Below are 24,514 nucleotides of genomic sequence, written 5' to 3'. Positions count from 1 at the left end.
ATGCCGATTAACTAGTCATAACCACTAGAAATCTACATCATAATCAAATTATACAGAGAAGTAATGCCAGTCATTCAGGGTATAACATGATTCATAGCTAGCTGTATTCACAATCATTATTATGTGGTCTCACAGTGCGCTCGAACGCATAGTGTAGGTTCCACCAATCAGTCATTGTAAACTGACGTGACACAGTCATCTGATTGGTGGAACCTACAATACGCCTTCGAGCGCACTATGAGATATAGTAATGATTGTGAATACGGGTAATAGCTACATAGCAAAATCAATTTATTTCTTAGGTATTCTGCGTCTTTACTCTACCACCGATCTGCTGAAAAGAGCCATCAAGAAACTCAGTAGCTTTGCTCTTTTCAAATCATTAAAAGTTACAGTACCTATGTAGCAATACACTACACCAGCTTGTGGGCAACTGAAAACTGAGCTGGTTGCTTCCACGCAACTTTGTTATTAATAAATAATTTAGCAATTGGACTTAATGAGTGTACCTCTTTACACTAAGTTTGTTTTTTGTATTGGCAAATCTAAAAATTCTTTTTTTTACAAACCTTACTAAATATTCTTCATTACAATGTGTTTTTAACCGAATGAAAACAAAGAAGCAGTATTCCAGGCAAAAGCCCGCTCAGCTCTTATGACTTGATAACAACATTAGTGACGGCCGCTGAAAGGTAAGAGGCCCTATTTAGGGCCAGGCATACTTTCAGCTTAATCGTGCAAGTGCCTACTAGCTGCACGCTAGAGGTACTTGTGTACTTTTTAATCAGGGTCCCGTAGTAAACAAAGAAGCCTTATAGTTTCATCATGTCCGTCTGTCTGTCCGTCCGTCCGTCCGCGACTTAACTCCGAGAGTATTAATACTAGAAAACTGTAATTTGGCATGAATATGCATATTAATCATATAGGTAAAGTCGTAAAATAAAATCTTGAAAATAATTTAGGGTACCTAACTATGCGCATCTAAAGTGGAATCGAATATTTTTCTCGTCATATTATGTAGAGTGTCGTTTGACAAGCGTTAAGTAGTATGTAACATATAGTAATACATATATATTTATTTATTTAATATACCTAACCTCATCATATATATTTGTATTTTCGTAACTATAATAATCTATAAAATTATATACTTAAGGTTTAAAATATTATGAAAGCAGAAGGAACTCTCCTAGTCCTCTGTAAAACCTTCTAGAAAGTTATGCATGGTCAGTGGTCACCACGATACAGGTTACCTAGTGTGGAGACCACAGCAAACGACAAGGTTATAACTTTGTGAAAACAAAGATTTTTTTTAACATGTCTTTCAAAAATATTGTAGGTACGTGAAAATCCTGTTTTTCATTCAGGGACCCGTTTTCAAAATATTGGATATAGTCATATAATATGTTATAATATAACCAAGTTAAAAGGAAAGCCATCACAGCAAGGCTTGACAAGTTAACGAGTCGAGTACCTAACAGTCGACCAACTTATAAAATGTACTTGGAGTAGTATAAACATTGTAATTAGTTGGATGAAGTCGTTAGTTGTGTAAAACCGCTATTACATTGTGACAGGCAACTACGGACCCCTACACTGCGCGTAGCCGACACACACTTGACCAATTTTTTGTAAAGGTTTCGGAAGGAAAGACCTCAGACCTCCAACTTTAATTAAAAGTAAAGCTCCGGTACTGCATTGAATTTAGAGAGAATAAAGATCTTTGTATCGGAAAACCAAAAAGAAATAAATGGAAATAATTAGAACCAACCCTCCGGAGTCTAAATCAATCAAAAAAACAAACTGCATTAAAAACATTTCAAGAGGAAAAATCCCCTACCACTAGGTTTCTTCTTACAATTGTAGTTTTTTTTCTTCGAGAAAAGTTAATAATAATGTGTTCACCACAAGATTAGGGTCTCAATTTGGAAGAATAGACCAGACCGGAAATTTAGAAATTAAAGCATTCTAAATACCTGCCTAGAATCGAACCTGGGACCTCCCACTAATAAGACCACAGCGTTTACCACTGCGCAAAGGAAGTCGTCGTGTGTTATATGAACTCGATCCTGATTACATTGCAATATTGACCTTGGACGTGATTTCAATTTTTAATGTACTAAGTGTAATTACTATAACTTACTAGAAGTTATACTTACAGAAAGAGCGCGTCTAGTTGCCGTAGTAAGGGTAAACAATTACAAGAAACAATACCAATTCATTTTTTTGATTGCACCCAGTTTTACCATTCCAGCTTTCGTAAACAGCTTACATTGTTCCTGTCAGCGGAAAGTCCATTTAAAAATCCATTGCTAAAGCCGAACAAACAGATGAAACAAACAATGTTTTATGAAAAATTTTAAAGTGTACGTAGGCTACAACTTTACTTTTTTTCATTCATACAAAATCCATAAAGTACCTTATTATTGAAAAACTCAACTCATTGCTGAGTTATTTTTGTTTGTTAATGTGCTCCAGATGATACGTCAGACAAATAATTACTATTATGAATGTTTAGAGGTCAGGATTTCAATATTATTTCTATACGTATTATTTATTTATATAAAAAATCAGAAATATAAATCACTAGCCGATGCCCGCGACTTCGCCCGCGTGGATTTAGGTTTTTTGAAATCCCGTGGGAACTCTTTGATTTTCCGGGATAAAAAGTAGCCTATGTGCTAATCCAGGATATTATCTATCTCCATTATTAATATTAGTGCGATTTCTGATGGTGACGCTAAAAATTAAAATATATAATTAGTAAGCATGGAATTTTTGTAAAAATAAAAATTAACTTATGTGAAATCAGTCAGAATTAAATATTTATGAACAAAACTCTTACTTATTTTGTCTACTCTATGTAAGTACGATGTACGTATTGCAACGATCAAGTAGTAGTTACAGACGTAGATTGCAAAAGTGTCAACAATCTGCGTGGAGCGAGGATATAGAACTAAATGCTGGTACACCAAATTACAAACTTCTCACAGTCAAACACATGATGTTTCAGCATTGTCTATAAGATGCGGCGATCAGCACTATAGCAAGATACCAATATCTTCTCCGATAAAGAAGAATCTTAATCAATAAATATCTTCCTCAATAAACTCCTTATACAATAATCTATGACTTTTGTAAGTCAATAACTTGCAATACCCGATATTATGGTATTTTCATGTGAAAAGTTCCAATAAACTCTAATCTGCATAAAACTTTTCCAAATTTCAAATCCTAAGTCCTAAGAAAAAGGTAGTAAAATTATATAAATGAACTAATATTAATTACAACTTTTTTCAAATTATTAAAATCTTTATTTTATCAAAATAATGTACAACAATACAGCGCGCTATGCGGCTTTCAGCATGCGGCAATCTATTTTATGCCGAGATATCATACAACTGGAATATTTTAAATTAAATTAAAAAAACCGGCCAAGTGCGACTTGCGCACTGAGGGTTCCGTACTCGGATAATTTTTCCAACATTTTGCACGCTAAATCAAAAATTTTATTATGCATAATAAATGCATAAAAATAAATAAAAATCTATTTTAGAATGTACAGGTAAAGCCCTTTCATATGATTACCCCACTTGGTATAGTTATCTTACTTTGAAAATTGAAACATATTTCAATTTTTTTTTAAATAATGTGACCACAAATTCGCGGTTTTCAGATTTATTCCTGTACTTGTGCTATAATACCTACCTACCTGCCAAATTTCAAGATTCTAGGTCAACGGGACGGACAGACGGACAGACAGACAGACAATAAAGTGATCCTATAAGGGTTCATTCCGTTCCGTTTTTCATTTTGAAGTACGGAACCCTAAAAATTATAACTATGCCATGATGCAACTCTGTGGCATTCCACGATGTTGCACAATGTTCTTCTAGTATAAAGTGACTAAGTGACTTCTTACGAATAATTAGGTACAAAGGTCTCTTCCAGTAAGTGAGTATCGCGCAGTTAAACTCTTGTACAAATTGAATGTTCCACACCGAAGTGATGGTGCATGTAAACCGTCCCGGGCAATCGAGCGCTGTCGATATCTGATACACTGATACCTACTCGTACCTACACCTATAATAGCTGTCTAGTTCACATACCTACCAGCTACACTCTGTACCACCAATAGAGATTTCGAAAATCAACTTTTTGATAAAGTCACTGCAAAGAAAATGGAATTGTTTATTTGAAGACCATAAACGTGGATTTCACAACACACCTTTCACGGTGGATTCCCAACGAGTCACACTCAATCATGTCACACTGTGACTCATTGGGAATTCGAGTCACACTATTATTAGAATTGCAACTTTTTGGTGTGACCTTGACTAATACACTGGCCCTGGGATTGCCGGCTTGTTCTTGAAGAAACTTGAATTTCACAATTTTACCGTAATTACATCAGCAGTAAGTGTACTTACTTGGAAAGGAACTAAAAGTTAGTGATAAGACATCTGTCAACATAGTGCCAACAGATTTAGTGTGCCTCGTGTACTTACACTCTCAGTGGCAATTACACAACACGAAGACGAACGTGGGGCGAACAGCCACTATTCTTTGTCAGAGAACTTTAAAATACGTATTATATTTTGCGTCAATTTTAAAATTCGCTCGTTAGTCCATTTGAATGGCTGACATGACTACGTGTCATAAATGATAACTGGGCGTTAGCATTGAAGCTGAATTATCCAATAGCGCTATTGGATGGGTATATTTGGTTGCAGAACATCGTTCGTTATGAGACTGTAAGTAATACGGCGGCAGCTATCACGTGTGCCGTAAAAACGAGATCGTTAGCGAGCCTCATTTCCTTATTCTGATACGAAGCTAGGGCTGGCAATTACACTGCCCTACAGAACATCATTCGTCATGAAACTGTAATACGAGGCACTGCCAGCTACCACGTGTGCCGTTATAAAATGAGAAAAATCCGTCATGGATAATACCACCGGCCTCGGGGGAGCACGTTCTATCCCACCGCTGATGACGGAGCACAAGGGACGACTCCGCCAGCGGATGTCCGCCGCAGCAGACCCACCACTGGGACGCTACGTGCCCCCAAACACCGTTAGAGGCATGCCGGAACCACAGCACGCCAACCAACCCGAGGACCACACTGTGAACTACGGGTTATGCCTATCGTAACAAAACGACTACTTTTGCGCTTGACTGCGGCGTAGCTCAAATAGCTTAATAATGCGTCTTTGTGAATCTGGATGTACGCTTCTTAGAGTTCTTTAACTTGCATTTGATCCCCCTAACCCCACGACCTACGTCTAATTTCTCTGATGATTAGATTAAAAATTCAAAAAATCCGTTTGCTAAAGATGTTGAGGATGATTTTTCCTTACTTCGACAAGCATGTAACAAAGCCGCCAGCCCTGAAGAAGATGTCGTAAATACCGGAAAATGCATGGCTGTGTAGAGCCGGGCTGTCCACATGCGGGGAGTGAAGGCGAGCCTCGTCAATATATACGGTATACCTAAACACGTGGATTGGCATAAGTCGTTTACAGGCAACAGATGAATAGGCTCGCTTTATCTTTTAATGATACAGTTTTATGTTACCTGCCTTTAAAATTCCTCTCGAATTTGAAATATGAATTATACATTACTATGTATAGAATAATACATACTTAGTTATATAGAATGTTAATATATACTTAGTTAAGTAGGGTAAAATTGGGAGTTGTAGCTCACGTCTCTAGATAAAAGCGCGGCGCGTCTAGCGGTCTAGCTGCACCGCGCCGCGCATCGTATAGACGTGAGCTACAACTTCCAATTTCACGATCGATGTTAAATATAATCAGTAACAAGAGAATGATCAGGTTGTCACAAACTCCTCGAAGATGATTCAATGGTGATATTATTCTTGGATAGCCTACTTATCGCTATTGACATCTCATTTTAGAATTATTTGGATTTATATAAGTAATCGTTTATTTTAAATCGTTCAACAAATTACTTTTAATGTGTCAATTTCAGATAAATCCTAATGACTCAGCTTTATAAGGTTATTTATGAAAATCAGACGGTTTTAGTTACACATTAATCAGCTGATGGTATCAAGTCAACATACTTATTATTTATTCTTAATACGCGTGCGGAAACTTTAAGACCTTGATAATAAATGTTGGATTTCTTTGAGATCGTTGATATCAGAATACCATCGTATTCCTTATAGTTTAATATATGTACATGATGCAGCCCACACAAATTCCATTTTACAATAACAACGTCAACTAAATCATTAACTTTTAATATCATTTTTATTTGTTTATAATTATGATGATTACTTTGAGTTTTTGAAAAGGAATGACTTCCTTAGACCATGTACATGAATAAACTAAAGTCGTATTAATCAACAACTAATAAAAATATTGACTATACTTTGCTAGTCATACTTATATTACTAATCAACCCTTAACAAAAGGAAAGTAAATAAAAACTACTAGATATATATTTTTTTAGAAAATTTTATTATCGAGACACCATTTTCTTAAAACAAGCACGTTTTTTAATGCACATATTGAAGGATGGTATAAACAACTAAACACATCACTATTCGTTTCGTATTGTTCATACAAACTTAATAAACTAGGGCAAGATTTATCTTCCAAATTATAAACACTATCGCAACCAAACATTTTCGATATCCACTGCACTTTTTCTACACCTTTAGCATAAACACGTTTATTATTTAAATAATTATTCATGTTTACATATCCTTTGTAGTTTAAGTATGAAATAAAACCTTCTTTCCAATGTATTCCTCTGTTTTTTTCTATCCAACAAACTTGTTTTCTTTCCGTTTTCGTTAAATTATAAAATGGGTATGGTGGCTTGATTAAATAAGTCTGGATATGATTATTACACAATATAGCTATTTCTTTTACTATAAACTCATTGGAATCCGTCTTGAATCCTTGTACATCAATGATGACACTCATGACAACTTGCGAACAATATTACTTAAGGGTTTATATTCAAAGAGGCGATCGTTTATTATAAGACAATATGCTGATGTTTTATCCGGGATATCTTGCGAACTTTCAATTTCCAAACGTACGTCTACAGGTCCTGTCTTTAAATTCTCGTTTTGTCTTGAGCAGTCAATTACAAACAGTGGTGCTTTTTCTTTAAATGTGATCAGATCAAACAACGGGTCAACAGGAAGATTATAATAAGACTGACGAAATTGAGTGTACATTTCGTATAATATACTGTATTTATTTTCATCAAATTTCAAATTAAGTGAATCGTATGGGTAATACTGTGAATTTAAAAACAGTGTTACATTTGTTAATTTGCAATGATCAAATATAGAACTATCATTAGTCTTACTGTTTTTCCTATTAGTTTGTAGACCAAAAATAACATATCGAGGCTTTTCAAGTTGAGAAGTAGTTTTAATTGACCACGAATGTTTTGTAGTTTTAGGAAGTAAAGGATATTCATATAAATCCCAATTTCTGAATGCTATTTGAATAGGTTTGTCTTTTTCTAAATACTTAAGTAGTGAGAGTCTTTCACGATCCGAAACTTTTATATGCGGCACACGCCACTGAATTGTTCGTACTTCTATATGTATATTATCATCCTTGTGAATTGTTACACTATTTAAATTACTATTACTTCTATTCAGAATAAGTTCATGTTTACAGTTTATAATAATTTTATTATAATCCTCGGCAAATCCCATTATTTTATTCAATGGTATAACAGCATTAAAATATCCCTCTGTCATTTTAAAACCATCCATTTGCCAACCCCACAATGCTGCGACTTTGCTATCCCCCTCATTCATCGATATGTATGATTTTAATGTTGTGGTTATTCCAGGGTTTCTTACGCGATCTATTTCAATACCGTTCATTTCATACCTAATGTCTTGAAATAGAAACATAACAGGGTTATTAGTAAAATTTACAGGTTTCTTTATTTCTTTCCCCGATTGATCTTTTCCAGTCACTGTGGCAAAGCCTTCAACATAAATTGAACTATTACATGGTAATATGTATATGTCTTGCTGATGTATTGGAATGCGAATTTCATCATTTTCTTTAAAGCTGTTATTGTATGGATTGTACGTGTGGATCTCATAACTTTCGATAGAATTATCGAATACTGGGGTGTTATTAATATTTAGAATATTCATACTTTGAATCCGAGTGATCGGAGAAAATCTTTGTTTCTTTTTGTTACAATATTACGATTTGCTTTAATACGTGTACGCGCTTTAGTAGCAGGCAAATGATTGATTCTTTTCACCTCATATCCAAGTGTTTTATTAAACACTATCATTTTGCTCTACGTAAATGAAGCCTCAGTTGGATATTTTCTTCTCTAAAATCAATATTGTTACCGTTTTCGTCAATGATTTTAACAGTTATGGATGATATATTACTCTTATTAACAGGAAGATAAATAATATTTTTTGGAATTTCTATATATCGATATCCTGGAGGAACGTTAGGAATAAATTCATGAATAATATGTGATGCAATTCCATTATTAAATGATCCGAATATAAGATCACATTCGATCCTGATGACAGACAAGGGAAGAATGTTAACTGGATTAACAGACTCGTGCCATTTATTTGCTTCAAGTTTTACATTTGGGAAACCAAGTAAGCATCCTAAACTGTTTTCTATGTCAAAATGTACAGTTTTGGAACAAAAAAGCGAGCATGTTAAAGTATTATTATTTGGTTTTATTTCAATTTCACAGTTGTCTAACTTACTCGCAAGATATTCTCTTATGTCATATAAATCATAAGTACCATATGGAATTTTTAAATATTTACATTCATCACCATATGCAAATATGTTATTGCTATGATTTATGTTTGGTATTGAGTTCAGAGCAGAAAAATATAATAAACCGCATTCATATTCACCATCGAGAATAAGAGGAGGTTGAAAAAATGATTCCAACACAGATTTGTGCCCGGTAATAGTGATTGTTACAGACATGATCGTAAACTAAATATTTACTGATTTTACTGAACTATTTATACATTTTATTTTGTGTATTCCAAAAACTTCTTAAAAACTTTATACATAGATGACCACAGTTATAAGGATGACTACCTTGAAAATTTTTGTAATTATAACTCATACCAGTTCCTAAATATTGAATTAACTCTTTAGGTGGTTTTAAATTTCCATAGCTGTCAAAGTATTGAATTTCATTATTTACTTTTGCATAGGCTACCCAATGAGAGCCAGGATTATTGGAGCTATCCAAATTAACTATACCACATTCTTTTCGAAAAGGATGTTTTGGCATCTCATCTCTCATAAACACCCCTCGAAAGTAAGGAATGTCTTGCGAATGGTTGATGATGTCGATATTGGTGAGCGCTCGTTTGGGTAGCCTTTCTCTTAGTTTTTTTCATTTGAAATGTAAATTCCTAAACTACCTCTATGCGGTTTGATATGTAAACCTTTGCCTATATGGAGGGTTTCCATTTTTTCGTGATGCCTCTTTAATTCTGTAAAACGTTTTTTAGCGTTTTTCAAATCATTTATAACTTTAGCGATTCCTGCAGCACCACCAGCTAAGCTACCCGCAGCAGATAATCCGGCAAAAATAGGTATCAAAGGAAGTACTCCACCAGTTTTTGGAATTGGTATAATTCGAGGAAGTTTTATTGACGAGTCTTTAGTCAATTCTTTAGCCGCTGCTATGGCTAATTCTATAGCCATTTTCTTACATTTGGGTTTCATTTTTTGCACATGCTTTTTTGCATGAGCAACAACATGTTTAAAGTGTTTTTTCAAACCAGTGCCTGAAGCGGATTTTTTTGGCGACACTGTTTTAGAATTGTTGGCTTTACTAGTCAGTCCCGACCCGGTATACAATTTAGCTATCATAGCTTTATTAACTAAATTTGCTGCTATCTTTTCTCCCAAAGTTGCATCAGATGCTAAAGCACGTTGCTTAGCCCTTTTCATCAATATTTTATCAGCTTTATGACGATCACTTAATGAAGTTGACAAGTCGTATGCAATATCGTGTTGTTTACAATATTCATCCAATTTATTTACACCTTGATCTCCCCGTGCAAGCCTTTTATACAATTTTGTACCAGCACCACAGTAATTATATCCAGGTAGATGAAGTTCAAATGGTAAATGATTTATAAACCAATTCAGAATACTGCTCTCTTTCATTACTTTTATTACAATGAATGAAAAATAACTATACTATCACTTAAATAACAATAAATAAATTGGGAACTGGTTAGTTATAAAATATTCGTTCGATCTATCCAACTATTTTCACTCGATGGAAATCCTAACCACTTTACAAATATCTTGTTTCCTTTTCTTTTTAAAACTTTTTCAATAAGATAGACATTAGGATTTTCTGTTTTTTGAAGTTCTTCTGCATAAAATGAGCCCAAAATTGGCTGATGTTTAGCATCTTTTATAAGGTAAGTAACAGGATTCGTTTTCTGTACTTTTTTAATTTGGAATATTTCGGTGGACCAATTAGGAGTATAACCTTTCTCAAAAACACCTTTATACTTACTAATGCGCACAAAATCTCCAACTTTTAAATTTCTCTTCTTAAGGATTTTTAACTGTTTTCCTACATTAAATCTTTGAAGTATAAGTTTCTTATTATTTTCATTAACTTCGTTAGGAGATAAACCGATCGTTCTGTGTTTAGAGGTGTTATAATTTTCAACTATTTCTTCTAGCACACCTTTAGTCCAAGTGTAGTTTCCTTGGAAACTGAATTGTTTATACATTTTATTTTTTAAAGTTCTTATAAGTCTTTCAACTATAGAAGCTTTTTTAGTGGAATATGTAGAATAATGATTGATGTTAAACTTTTTGACTATCTTTTTAAAATTTTCGTTGTAAAACTCAGTTCCAAAATCTGTTTGAAGGTTTTTTGGAATACGTCCTTTCTTTAATATAGATTCAAACGCTTTAGAGACCTGATCTTTATTTTTAAACTTTAGTGGAAATGCCCAAGCATATTTTGAGAATGTATCAATTACAACTAAAATATATTTATAACCTGAATTTTGTTTCGAAAGAGATTTCATATCAATCAAGTCAGCTTGCCATAAATCGTCTATATCTCTCATGACAACATGTCGACGAGGAAAGTTTACTCTTGCATTTTTATGTATTTCATTTACGACGCTGTTTTTGCTCATGTTTTACTTTACTAGCCTCGGTGATTTCGATCAAATTACTTACTTTAATATTTATTTCTGTAATAAACTGATTAATTGATGATATTTTTTTTGAAAGATTCTCTGCCAAAACATCAACGTATTCTTTTGTAACACAATCGTTAGAATCTACCGGCTGCGCAAGATTTTTTACTCTTTTATGCTGAGCATCCAAATTATTGTTTGTACACTTCAAAGCGCATTCTAATAACACTCCTTTTATTCTTCGCATCTTATTAACATGATGTCCAAACTTATCAACTTTCATGTTCAACCTGCTTATCAATACTGAACACGCTCCATAAATGTGCTTTCTTTTATTCTTTTATTATACCCGCTTCTTTTAACTCTTCAATAATCGAAAGAATTTCATTATCATGATTAGTGTTGCCAGCGTCTCTGGACGCAATAATCAATCTTAATCTTTCAATTAACTCATTAGGATCATCCCAATAGATGAGATCAGTATCAGTTTTGTATTTCTTTAAAACTGGTAGCCTACCACCGTACTTTAATTTGTTTGTTTCACACATATCCTTTTCATAAAATAATGGTTTGATGATTTGAGAATATTTTTTTCCTTTGTCACCTTTAATTTGATTAGCAGGATTGTAATCCCTTTTATGAGCACTAGTACTAATTAAGATATCTTTATATGTGATTTTATCACTTTCAGTTACTTTATTCAAGTTTGGTTTATTTCTTAATAAAAGTTCTATTAAACCAGCAGTTAGTTCATAACTTTTATCATCAATAGTAATAAAAGTTAATTTGTTTGAAGACATATCATCTACAGTTGAAAATTTGACGGGGGTATTTCCTATCATCAATTTTTTGTTAATGCGACGTATACCAAATGGTATAGATACATTGCTTTGCTCGCCAAACAGATCATTGTCTGCCAGTGTTTCGGAAATGTTGACTTCATCATTTAGAAATTCCAAAGGTTCAGACATTTCCTCTTGTTTTTTCGGATTTTCTTCAAAGTTATTATCGTTGTGAGTAATTTCAATATCACCATCTTGTTTTGAGTTTATATTTGGAATTTCAGGCGATTGATTATTTCCAACACTTGCGTTGTTACAATTAGTTTCGTGATAAGATTTGTTTGTAGCATATTTACTTAGTGTAACAATTGCTTTCAAAGGATCAGACAGTGGTTTAAATATTTTTTTCCGCCTCAGTTCTAACTCTTCATCTTCATCACGTAATCTTTTTACTTTACTTTTAATAGCCTTTACTGATTTAATTAACTCTTTTTTCAAACTTTTTTCCATTTCTTTTTTTAATTCTTTTACACAACCATTGAACTATGTAGTAAAAATTAAAATGAAACTAATTTTAAATTACAATCTGTTTAAATCATTTCATTCAAAATTTTACAAAAACGTCGAAAGATTTTCTATATCTGCCGTTATTTAATTCACAATCTTTGTTAATTATTAAACATGTGTATGGATCTTTCCATATATCTGAACATAATTTTTTGAAGTCTGACCAAGTCATGTCAGAATTGACATGTTCGTTATAGATGTGTTTCAAATTTATATCATCTTGTTTAAAAATTATTAAAAAATTTACGTTATCTCGAATTAATTGTTTTGGTATCTTGGAATATGTTTGAGTCAAATAAAAACAGTCGATGTTCTTATGTCTACCCATTGAAAAATAATCTCGGATATTTACTTGGTTCTCGCAAGTAACATCATCAAAAATAAATACAGAATTTTTCAAGGCTTCAGTAGGAGGAATAACCTCTTTATCATCTTTGAAGGTAAAGAGCTTAACAGCTGGAACCATGCTTAAAACTTTATTCAAAAAACAATATTTTGGTTGAAATGTTGTTTTAGAATATAGGTAAACATTTTGAAACTTGAGTCCATTTTGATGTAGTAATAAGCTTAACATTGTGTTTGTTTTGCCACAATTTGACGGTCCACATATTATACAGCGAATCGTATCGGGCAACAGCAAACTATGCCTTTTTTGGATTGATGACGCTTCTATATTTAAATTGTTAATTTCCAATGTTACTGGTTGTTTGATCAACTTCATTGTGTTTTCTGTTAAAAAAGATGAAATCCTGTTATAAAGTCTTCACATTATATTCTATATAATTTTATAACTAAAATGTAACATAATGTTAATAACCAATTTAAAGAAATGACACCATACACGTGTAAACTCGGAATGCGTTGCTGTGTCACTAAAGATTTGTTTTCACTTTGCTCAAATTACCCATTTGAGAATACAAGATTATATAAGATTTTACTATCGATGCATGTTCATTCCTGTTACAGTTCTCGGGAAAAAACTTGGAATGTGATGCTGTGTCACTAAAGCATTATGTTTTCGTTTTGCTCAAATTACATCGTTTTAGATCGCAAGACAGTATTAGATTAATTATTATTTATTAAAGCTTCATTCCTGCTACAGCTCCCGAAGAAAACAGTAGCCGCGCTCATAATTTTATCATAATATAGTATTTTACTTGGTAAGTTATTATAATTATTTTATAACAATGTGCTGACTTTTAATAAAGCATGTATTTTTTTACTGTTATTTATTAATTATTTTTCTTTTTGTTTCAGAATTATGTCGACTCCTATCTTACCCAACGAAAATCTAACAAATCCTTTTTACTACGCACAAGATGTAAACGGGTTCGCGGAAACTGAATTTCAGAGACTTTGCGAGGATTTAGCTCAAAAACAAGCAGCAGAACCAGTTCAAGCATCTAGTAAGGAGATGAAAAAAAAGAAAAAATGCAGTTTATCACTATTGAAGCCTGTTTCACCCCCGACTTCTACATCAACATCCTATGTTATTCGCAAAGCAACTGGAAGACGGCTTCATTTAATAAAAATAAATATTTATGGACTAAATGGAGGAGAACAAGATGAAAATATAAATGGTGATACACCTAGTGTTAGTGCACAGTATGTAGTCAAGGATAATTACGATGAAGTTATGGATGCTACAGAAAATTTGATAGGTAAAATAATGTCAAAAATTACTCACTCCATATAAATGTGAACTATTGTTGAAATGTAATTTGCTTATTTTTAAACATCATCATATTTTTTGTTTATAAAAATAGTGTTTTTTAGAGTAAGGAGCTGTAGCATGAATTCATTATTTATGAAATAAACGTGGTTTAAAGAATAAAATTGTTTTTTTAAATTTTAAATTATAAATTGAAAACATTATGATTGTACTAAGTACCTAATAATATTAACGTATTCCATGTAAATATTAGGTAGTACAATCAAGTTTTTTCAAATATTTCAAGGGTTCGATTCCCTTAAATGTAAAGGTTTTTTTAATTTTGCTTGATGTTTGCTTACTGCATTTTCATTTCTTGACCAAGGCGATAAGGATATAATGTTGAAATTGAAGGTAAAACGTAAAGGTCAGTAAGCAAACATTATCACCTGCTATGATATCACTATAACTCAAGTTATTAATCTCGATAAATATAAGAATAAAAAAACTAAAAGGTAAAATAATAAAATGTCAGTGATGATGAGTAGTAAATATTTATTTCAATATTTGCATGCATACATGAACAATCAAAATTGCACAGTAATGAATAACATAAAATCTAGTACAAATTAACAACTAAAAAATTGTACTGTAGTGCCCCCACGGCAACGTTTTAAATTGCTTCTTTAAAATTTGTCTTTTATCATCTTCACTATTTAAAACTAACTTATTAATTTTTTGGGTATATACATTATGATTTTTAGATCTAATAACACACATATTCTTTCTGACTGATTGATTGTAGTATAACACATTTTTGTATTTATCTATATCCAACCTTTTGGTAACAGATGTTGTCACTCCTTTTGCCTTTTTAATAGACATTTTTTGTGATTCAATACAATACAATTTTGCTCGTAAGCCAACAAATTCAACAATAACATCTCCACCCATCTCATCTTTAAAAAACCCCGGAATTTTCATATTTGCTTGAGGGATATTGTAAACATTTTTATCGCTAAAATTGCTGGTATCGAAAAACTTAATATTCTTTTTCATGTCTGAATAAAAATCATCAGTATATATGCGATATAGTAAGCTATCAGTATCAGTATAACAAAGTTCAATATTTTCTTTATATAATGGTTTCATTATAGAATAGTGAAAGTTATATAAATGTGTTTTAGCTAACTCTAAAACAGTAAACCCCACATAAATTGGTCTATCCAAAATTAATTTCGTTTGTTCTAATTGGATTGCCACCAAATTATCTGTAAATATCGACAAACATTTAAAGTTAGGCGCACTTACATACTTTTCTGCTCCAATAATCCTGTTTGTCTTATTATTCTTATCTGTCCATGTATTAACAAGTTTTACATTTACTTGTTTTCTTTTATTTTCTATGGTTTTACCAAAAATAGCATTATTTTGTTTTTTGAAAAAGTCTTTTTCAAATTCAGACTCTGCTTTTTGCCTCAAAGAGGTATTCAATTCAATATATGGTTTCAAAAATTCTTTTTGTTCAAATGATAGAATTCTATGAATTTTTAACAATTTTAGACCGTTTTTAAGACATTCTTTTAAATGGATGTAGTGAATAACATAGGAACATTTGTCGTATAAATTTGCAATAAGCTTGGCATTTCTATGACCAAAAGGTGTAAATTTTTCAGCAGCAAATGGTAAATCTGAGTGAGCGTCATGTATTTCAGATGGATAACTAAGATCTACTTCAAGTATATAACCAATGTTACTATCAACAGTAATAGAATCAATTTCAAATGTTTCAATTTGGTCTTTGTTCAAAAATTTAAAATTACTTGTAGGAAGTTTCATCATCATTGCATAACCATACAGGTTCACACAGTCTAAATATACCAAAAAGCTACTTGATTTGTTGATATCATAGTCAGACATATATTTATTGTTAGCTTTAGCATATCTTAAAGAACACTGAGCTAGACCACCTCGTATACCTTTTTCAATCATTTGATACATCTCCACATCAGTTATAAGGTCTAATTTTACATTGGTATGCAAAAGCATTGCATCCCAACTTAAAGAAGGTGAAGAAACATAATAGCACGGATCTAAGCAATAGGTTGCTAAGCTAATTTTCCTGAATTTTTCAAAACTATCTGCTAGTAATAGTACATCACATTTTAAATATAAATCTGTATATTCGCCTAAATTTTTTATTTTAAAAGTTTTCCAAACTTTCATTGCATGTTTATAATCTTCTTCCGAAATAAGTTCTGAAGTAAGTTTATTAAAAAAATGTTTTCGTTTTGGTAACTCAGTTTCATCGTAACGTTTTAAAGAGTCTATATAATCATAGCAGTAGACACCCTTTCTGCAAATCAAATCAAATAAATACTGATCACTGTAATACCTACGCAAGTTTACGAAGTCGTCTTGATGTAAAGATCTAGCTAATTTATCTAAGCTACAACTGAGAAAATTAAAAGAATCGATGAATTTCAGTTGAGCAGCAGTTTTTGAATCAACTGATATAAATTTTGTGAACGATATGTATTTTTCTTTATTTTTTGGAATAATATTTATACGACCGTTAATACTCGCTAACTCTTTAATAAAAAGATGGCAATCGTAATTACTTAAATTATGAAATATAATAGGTATAAAAGGACATTTCTTTGCACTCAAGTTGCAAATGTTGTGAGCCGCGCCTCTATATTCCCCTGTAAAATGATCATGATCTGCTACAATTTTATCTGTGGATGTAAATTTTTGTTTACATATACAGCAAACTTTTGCATTATGAAAACATTTCTTTTCAGTTTCAGTAAGTAGTTTCATGGGATTATTTTCTAACAAAATTGCATGTAATCGTTTGACATCATTTGAAATTGTTTCTACAAATTTTTGAGCACAGTTAGCTCCTATGTATGAAACCAGTTCATTAAGTTCAGGTTTAGACTCACAACAAATATAGTACGCGAAAGATGTGGCTTCATGAACCTGTATGGTTTCAGTATGCCCAGATTTACTTTTATCAGAATATTCTCTTAATAAACTTTCAAAATCACCATAAATCACAATTGGTATTCTTTGAGTTCTTTCATAATTATCAAAATATAATTTACTATTTTTCTCTGGAAGAACAGTTTTAATTCTAGCACAATTATGTTTGCATAATTTTTCTTCTGAATTGAAATAAATGAAGCACTCCTCACATAAAAAAATTTTAGACTTATTTTTAGTAAGTTGACTATGAACCAACCGTTCAAAGTTTCTTATCAAACAAAAATGTCTTTTATTGTTTTTAGTAATGTAAAGCAAATTAACATGAACAAGTTTACGCTTGCTGGTTTTGTACAGAGGCCCATTAATATCACCATTTTTTTCTAAACTGTATATATTAACACTTATGTCAGAATTATTTTTTTCAAATAATGTGATATCCTCAAAAGATGGTGGAAACGACATACCATCTATTTTTAAAACTTTTGAATAATGAGGATATGAAGATACTCTATTACAGTTTTTATTGGTGGGATACATATGTGCTAATATACTCCACAGAAAACACTTATCATCACTATTTTTAATATTTACACAAGATCTAGTTTTCAAAATTTTTATTGGTAGTGGAATATAGGAGCCTGTCCTTAAAGGATTGTATTTATTAATGTTTACTTCTAAATTATTCAAAGAGTCAAAAGACCAGCCTGATTCTGAATGTTCAAACTCTGACAATTTGTTAAGCAGGCTTTTTACACACTCTAAATATATATTTTTTATGTTTGTGGATTGAAAAATTTGTACATATTTAGTATTAAACGACTTCAAAGATTTTTCATTATTTTTTGGCAAAGTAAAAGTCGCAAATAGTTCAAAATTTATTTTAAGAGCATTATGTTTCTCAAGACTTCTTTTTACTAAATTACATATCGTATTTACAACTTCAGATAAAAATTGCTCAGGTAACAAAAATTTTTTTGATGGACATACACGATAGCTTAGTATTCTGTTCTTAAAAGCAGTTCCAATTATTTGAACATTATCGAATTCTGTGCGAAGTAAACAATTAGACTTATGAATATAACTTTTTTTGTGTGAAAAGTATTTTGGCACTGTTATATTACAAATATCACAAAAAGTCATTATGAGATTATACTAAGTAAGAGTACTTATTATTTGAAGTTAGTAAAATACAGTTAAAATTTTCATGCTGGGTATAGTGTAGGTTTAACCCCTTTAAAATCTTCCTTAGCAGCAGCGACCAAGCGATTCGTTGCCTGCCAAATTTCTGAGTTGGTATCCATACATGACTTATAAGTAAAAAGGGCGTGACGCCATCGATTACCCGGGCTTATCTTTGATGCTTCAGCAGCGTTATAGATGCGGAGTTCTAAGTAATAATCGCCTTCCGCTATTAATTTCTCTGGTTTTCGCTGGGTAGAATACCCTGATGCTATTTTCTTGGTGATAAAATTTTTAAGTGGTTCAAGCTTTTGCACCACTTCTTCTTCGTACTGAAAAGACAAAAATAATATTTTTAGTTATTAAAAAATATTAACTCACTTAATAAAATGTTTATTAATAAATTGTTTATAGGTTTCCATCAATAAATTCAACAACCCAGAGTTGAGTTGCGAAACCTATCCTAAAGCTAACAATTTATTTGATCCAGCTCAAGAATCGAACTTGAGACCTTAGGCTCCATATTCAAACGTGCTAAACTAATATTAACTAATAATTAAATAATTAAATATAATGATGTAAAAAACCATTAATATCTTCTCAAAGAGTTTAGTTGATGCTTATATTCAGTCAGAATTCTAATATTTCTTGAAAACAATTGTAATAATATTATATTTACCGTAAAAATAAAGTGTAATAACTCACCTCAGACTCCCATGAAGGACGTACAGCCTTGACAGGCTTTTTTTGAAGCGCTTTCTTACGCTTTACAGGTGGTTCCGGTTCAGATTCTGAATCTGACTGCCGCCTTTTTGATTTCTTCGTTTTATTGAGTGATTTACTCTTTGAAGTTGAATTTGAAGTTATAGGTAATTCGTCATCCGAATCAAAAGGATTATTACTAAAGCTCGAAGCCCTGTTATAGAAAAAACATTTTTTTAATGTTGTTACATCATACTATTAACTAGTTCTGAAACAATTAAAGATTTTTTTTTTGGTGAAATGAAATTTAAACATGTATGTACTCAATGTAACTTTTTAAAATACTATTAGGTAAGAAGTTAATATTAAAAAATATATTATTTCTCTGTAGATGCAACAACTCTTTCATTAAAATATGTAAAAAAATAAAAATAAAAAAATACATACATACTGAAGCTAAACAACTGCTTATTTGAAATTTAAAAAATGATTTTTTAAGTGAATTAAGTAAACGTTTGCTCGTTGAAGTGCTCACAAAAGAAATGCGTAGTGAAAACAGTGCTTACAGAATTTAGGTTCTTCTAATAGTCAATCAATAAAGTCAAAAGTTCATAGTATTTGCATAGAATAATAACTCTTAAACATAAAAGTAATTAGAATGACATTCAAAGATCTCATTATTACACACATACATAAGATGCCGCATGCATGTTTAGGATTCCCTATTAGGAAGCAAAGTGCAAATATGCAATCCTGCAATACGAGTCATTAGACACCGAAAAGAATCACTTTTAGTTAACACATGATGTATCCCGACTATACCTACTTTGATATTATTTTTTAACACTCATGGCGTCTGTTCTGTATTTCTACATTAGATAAGTATGCATATTATGCACTATGTAGGTAATGTTTACAGCAGTTGAAATAGTGTAATGCCAAAATACAATATAATATTTCATTAGTTACTTACCAAAAGCGGATCGATTAATAATAATAATAATAATTTTATAAAAATTATCGCCTATTTAGAGAATAAAAAGTACTTATACTTACTTATATGAAATATGATTTTATCGACAAAAATAGTTAGGTAGAAAAGTGTTAATGTAAGTATTTTATGGAATAGTAGGTCTATCAACCGAACTCGATCTACTCTATGAGTCATGATAGCATAGTGATTAAGACGCCCGCTGCCTCCGGTTATAAGTCGGGCAGGGGTTCGATCCCAGGCATGCACCTCTGACTCGGACACTTGCTTTAGTGGGATACCATAACACTAGAATGAATGAATGAATGAATTGGATGAAAATTAATACTACAACACTTGAATTTTAACCTTCTATTATAAGAGTGTGGTTAGTAATTATTATTGATACTTATATACCGACATACTTACCTGTTCCGGCATAGCATGCTTTCCATCCTAACTGACACACCACTTACCATGTTTTGAATACTTGAATAAATGAATGAATGAATGATTGAACGATCGTCTTTGAACCTTTATACCGCAACACTTGAATTTTCGATAAGGGAGTGTGGTTACTAATTATACTTATATTAATAAACTGACAAATGTACCTGTTCGGGTTTAGTATGCTTCCATCTTAAACTGACACACCACTTACCATGAATTGAATACTTGAATAAATGAATGAATGAATGATTGAATGATTGAATGATTGATCGATTGTCTTTGAACCTTTATACCGCAACATTTGAATGTTCGGTAAGGGAGTGTGGTCACTAATTATACTTATATTAATAAACTGACAAACGTACCTGTTCCGGTTTAGTATGCTTCCATCTTAAACTGACACACCACTTACCATGAATTGAATACTTGAATAAATGAATAAATGAATGATTGAATAATTGAACGATCGTGTTTGAACCTTTATACCGCAATACTTGAATTTTGACTTTACGATAAAGGAGTGTGGTTACTAATTACTTATATTAATAAACTGACATACCTGTTCCGCTTTAACATGCTCCCATCTTAAACGGAACCTCCGCTTAACATAAATTTAAGATGAGTGCTACATTAATTGCATTAGGTAGGTTCTTAAGGGTTCCAGTACAAAATATAAATTATTCTAAATAATCTAATCGATGCTTAAGAATAGAATTTCTATAAAATATTCCAACTCAGTATCGTAACTAGTTGCATCACTCGAGAATGTGCTAAATCAACCATTGAATCATCTTTCTACATGAGTTAGTAACAATAACCTGATCATTCTCTTGTAACTGATATCTATTGTGAAAATATTGTGTGTTCTAGCTTAAGTCTTATAGATCCGGCGCGCGCTGGCGCGCCGCGTCATCTAGAGACTTGAGCTAGAACACACAATATTACCCTACTTAGTTACGTAGATAATATGTACGGACGTTTTAACCACAAGGCCATGACGGCACACCTTGTATAGTAAAATAGAAGTCCTTACTTTTTGATAATGAGGCAGGTGCTGGCGTCACTTTAGGCAGAGGGTGATCATTACAGAGATCCGCTCGCCGGTCCCTATTGAAAAACCCTTTACAATAAAATAATTTCTTCTTATACTGGAATAGATTCCAGGTTGACATTTTTATTTCATCCTTACTCTGATGCCCACGACTTGGTTTACCAGGATTTAGATTATGTTAAAATCCCGTGGGAACTCTTTGGTTTTCCGAGACAAAAAATATATATATCTACCCATGCAAAAAATCACGTCGAACCGGCTCCGTTGCGATGTGATTGAAGGACAAATCAACAACACACTTTCGCATTTATATTAAACTAGCTGATGCCCGCAGCTTCGCCCGCGTGGATTGGTCAGATCCCCTGCAGCATCAGGATTGAGGAGTTGGACTCCAAATTTTTTATGAAACAATGTCGCAAAGTTCCTCTATCGATTAAAAAAGAAACTCCAGAAAGAAAGAAACACAACTCCCTTTTTGAAAGTCGGTTAAAAAAGTAGCCTATTTTACGCCCTGGTCAATCCTCTACTTGCCTGTGAAAGTCCCGTCAAAATCGGTTCAGCCGTTCCAAAGATTAGCCTTTTCAAACAGACAGACAGACAGACAGACAGACAGACAGACAGACAGACAGACAGACAAAAATTTTAAAAACGTGTGATTCAGTTATGGTATCGTTCAAATAACCATATGAGCTTAATATGAGGTAGTTATTTCGAAATTACAGACAGACACTCCAATTTTATTTATTAGTATAGATAGTGATTCTGAATACTTCTCAGTGATTCGATGTCACAGGGCAACGCTTATGTAAAATACAATATAAATGAAATGAAATGAAATTTATTTATTTGCTAAATATGCGTGGTTAACAAAGGTCTTATAATCTAAAAAAGTCCCTGCATATTTACTGAAACTTCAGTATGCAAATATTAATAATATACTCTACAGGTATTTTTTATTTGTATTACAACAAATAATGTAGGGAATATAATTAGACAGGAACTTTTAAAATATTATAATTTTAATACTTTGTTGGAATTGTTAGTTTAAAAGCCTTGGAATCAAAAGCCACAACGGGGTTCTTTACCACAAAAGACTTTAAACAAATGATGAACTCTTTGTTTATTAACTTGTAGTAGAATCTTACAGTACTAAAAATAGATTTAATGCTCAACTACTCAAAAATTAAAATTTTCATAGATCATACCATCAACTATTTTAAATCTTCTATTCATATTAAATGCTTTCAGCTTATGAAAGTAATTGGAAAAATAATGATTGCTTCGAGCGTGCATTGTTTGAGGCCACATTATGCGACGGGAAATTCTGCATTATTTCTATGCATTTGTTTAACTATAAACGAGACTTTAACTACTTAATAAGTTTAAACGACGGTGTCTTCGTCACTCGCACCATACAAATTTAGTTTGGTTCTCATTTGAATATTAACCAATCAAACTCAATATTATAATTTTGAAGACACGTTCTAGAATCCAATTCAAAATCAAATTCAAAATATTTTTATTCAATTAGACTTTTACAAGTTCTTTTGAATCGTCAAAAACATCTACCTACCAGTGGTTCGGAATGCCTTTCCTATCGAGAAGAACCAACAAAAAACTCGGCGGTTGCTCTCTTCAAAGATTTGATTTACAATAATATTATGCCATGTATAAAAGCAATAGAGTTCCCGCGCATTGCTGGAGCGAACTGTAGGTCAAATCAACGCTCTTTTACCATTTAAATAATCTTCAATTGTATAATATGCTTTTCTCAGAAGCATAGTTTTAATAGATTTTTTGAACCTGTGTAAAGGCAAGTCCAAAATTGATTGAAGAATTTTGTTATAAAAGATTATACCCATTCCCACAAATGACTTTTGGACCTTCCTGAGGCGGAGCGTAGGAGTCGCAAGCCTGTATATGCTATCCATATAGCAATTATTAGGTTCTAAAACGTGTCTAAAAACTACACCGAGTTTCATTGGTTTAATAAATAAGAAACCAACCAAGTACGTTTGTATAGTGCGGGTGACGAAGAGACCACCGTAAATAAGTTTTAAACTATATTTTCTATTGTAAAAAATAATTTCAACCTGTGTGTATTTGTACCTAACACAGTGTTAGGATTAAAATGTTTTACATCACAAACTCCATAATTACAATCCTTTGACGCCACAACACAATAAATTATTATATTATTGTATGTTTTGCGTGAGAGTTACGCGCGAAATTTGTAACTTTTGATTATGCTACATAACTTTATCGCGTTGTGAAAGGGTCACAGACTTTACCGACATCTTTAAAATACAACCTAAATTGTTAAAATAACCGTACGATAGTAAACTGTAAAATGAGCTCTAATTACCTATCTATCAATCCATACTAGAGCTACCTTATCACGGCCTATCCCATAGATTTATGAAGACCTACCTATACGTTTTTTATTCAGATAATAGTTAAAAGTCCTTGACTGCAATCTCACCAGATGGTAAGTGATGATGCAGTCTAAGATGGAATCAGGCTAACCTGGAAGAGGTATGGGAGTTTTCATTAAACCCATAATCCTCGAGGTCGACACAGTTTAAATAGTTTTGATGGCATTTGGTATTAAGCTAACTAGCATCTTGAGAAGTATATAGGCTAAGATTTATCGCTGAAAATCAAAGAGCCCATGAAATTCTTAAGCCCACGCGGACAAAGTCGCGTGCATCATCTAGCGTAGCGATACATAATTATTATTATTACTGAAGTGATATAGGTACAAGTTATAACATGTTATGGTATGTAACCTATGAGTTGAATAGGTAGGTATGTTAGGATTCGGCATATCTAAACTAACTGTGCCTAATACTATAGGAGGCTTCAATTTACGTGCAGATAAGTGATCACACACAATTTGTTTTGTTTGAATATTATCAGTTGTTGAGGTTCAATCGATTGAAAATACCTATTGTTGTTAAGCAGATATCAAAACTTA

At 32.2% G+C, this 24,514-nt stretch overlaps 1 protein-coding gene across 1 annotated transcript in view; it reads left to right on the top strand.

Moving 5' to 3' along the window:
• The window catches only part of LOC123868780 (neuropeptide CCHamide-1), a 51,453-nt gene extending 29,993 nt beyond the window's left edge, over positions 1–21,460 (top strand). The window contains exons 9-10 of the transcript XR_006796715.1: positions 19,973–19,977; positions 21,449–21,460. The gene's annotated coding sequence lies outside the window, so the exon portion shown is untranslated. The remainder of the gene's footprint in view (positions 1–19,972; positions 19,978–21,448) is intronic.
• Positions 21,461–24,514: the final 3,054 nt, after the last annotated feature.

This window comes from Maniola jurtina, chromosome 10 (genome assembly GCF_905333055.1).
Source record: "Maniola jurtina chromosome 10, ilManJurt1.1, whole genome shotgun sequence".
In the NCBI taxonomy this organism is placed as follows: Eukaryota; Metazoa; Arthropoda; class Insecta; order Lepidoptera; family Nymphalidae; genus Maniola; species Maniola jurtina.
This window is presented reverse-complemented; position numbering and strand designations above follow the sequence as displayed.